At 42.9% G+C, this 1,811-nt stretch overlaps 1 pseudogene across 1 annotated transcript; it reads right to left on the bottom strand.

Annotated features, from left to right (window-relative positions):
• Window positions 1–646: 646 nt before the first annotated feature.
• LOC108310147 lies at window positions 647–1,473 on the bottom strand (annotated as a pseudogene). Its single transcript, XR_001827646.2, has one exon. The product of XR_001827646.2 is annotated as a heterogeneous nuclear ribonucleoprotein A1-like (transcript).
• Between the last annotated feature and the right edge of the window lie 338 nt (window positions 1,474–1,811).

The raw sequence follows: 1,811 nt of genomic DNA, 5'->3' as shown, positions 1-1,811 counted from the left end.
TAGGCTGGAGTGCAGTGGCACAATCTTGGCTCACTGCAACTTTGCCTCCTGGGTTCAAGTGATTCTCCTGCCTCAGCCTCCTGAGTAGCTGGGACTACAGGCACGCACCATCACACCCAGCTAATTTTTGTATTTTTTAGTAGAGATGGGGTTTCACCATGTTGGCCAGGATGGTCTCGATCTCTTGACCTCGTGATCCACCTGCCTCAGCCTCCAAAAGTGCTGTGATTACAGGCATGAGCCACCACGCCCGGCCATGTTTCTTTTTCTTTTTAAAAGGACATTTATTTAGTGTCACAATCAGATTATTACATTTAGCAATCAACAGCATGAGTGCAAAAAAAAAAAAAAAAAAAAAAAAAAAAAAAAAAAAAAAAAAAAAAAAAAAAAAAACTACATTAAAACCCTTTGTTGAAATGCTTTACACTTTCCAAAGAACAGAAACTAAAATAACCTGTTATACAATTAGTCACAAATACAGTTCTTGAGTGTTTTGCCCATACACATGAGTATTTGTCTAAAACATGTCTTCTTTGTAGCAGCTAGGCCCTGCCACCACTGTGTTTGGCTGAGTTCACAAATCTGTTGTAACCTGTAGCTTCCCTGTCACTTCTCTGGCTCTCCTCTCCTGCTAAGCTTTGTTTCCTAATTAAAATCTTCTGCCACTGCCATAGCTACTGCTGCTACTGGAACCGCCATAGCCACATTGGTTTTGTGGTTTGGCAAAGTATTGGCCGCCACCACCATAGAGGCCAGAGCTTCTGCCTCCAAAGTTCCTCCCTTTATGGGTCCAAAATTTGAAGACTGATTGCTGTAATTGCCAAAACCATTGTAGCTTTCGCCATCTCCAAAATTGCTTCCATTATCACCAAATCCATTATAGCCATTCCCACTGCCACCATATCCACCACCACCATGGCTGCCACCAAAGCCACCACAACCACTGAAGTTTCCCCCACAACCAAAGTTGTCATTCCCACTGAAACCACCTCCATGACCACGACCAAAGTTTCCAGAACTACTGTGACCTCTGGCTGGATGAAGCACCAGCCATCTCCTGCTTTGACAGTGCTTTCCTAACTTCACAATTGTGGTCATTCACAGTATGGTATTTCTGAAAAACAATCTTATCCATGGAGTCTTGATCTTCAAAAGTTACAAAGGCAAAGCCCCTTTTCTTGCCACTGTCTCAGTAAGTCATGATTTCAATCACTTCAATTTTTCCACACTTTTCAAAATAATCTCTTAGGTGATGTTCTTCAGTGTCTTCTTTAATGCCACCAACAAATGTCTTTTTCACAGGTAGGTGGGTACTTGGTCTTTGAGAATCTTCTCTTGAGACAGCTCTCTTTGGTTCCACAGCTCTTCCATCCACCTCGTGTGGCCTTGCATTCATGGCTGCATCCACCTCCCCCACAGTGCATAGTTGACAAACTCAAAACCCCTGGAGTGCTTTGTGTTTGGATCTCTCATTACCACGCAGTACCTGAGCATTCCCCACTGCTCAAAATGGCACTTCAGGCTCTCATCGGTTGTTTCAAAGCTCAACCCTCCAATGAAGAGCTTCCTCAGCTGTTTGGGCTCTTTAGGAGATTCTGACTTAGACATGACGGCAGGGAGAAGAGAGACTTTAATGATGCTTCTTCGGCAGCATGCACAGGCAAAAAGGCCCTATGTGTTTCTTACAGGCATAGCTGTAGGATGAAGCGTTTCAAAAACTCTTGCTTTTAATGCTTTGTCATTTTTTAAAAAACTACAAAAAATGCTTTTTGGGGATAACAAGCATGAGGGAGTAGAATCTGAAATAGAAT

The sequence above is a fragment of the Cebus imitator genome, unplaced genomic scaffold (genome assembly GCF_001604975.1).
Source record: "Cebus imitator isolate Cc_AM_T3 unplaced genomic scaffold, Cebus_imitator-1.0 Scaffold101, whole genome shotgun sequence".
Classification (NCBI taxonomy): Eukaryota; Metazoa; Chordata; class Mammalia; order Primates; family Cebidae; genus Cebus; species Cebus imitator.
Note: the sequence above shows the minus strand (reverse complement) of the source record. Positions and strands in the feature narration are given on the sequence as shown.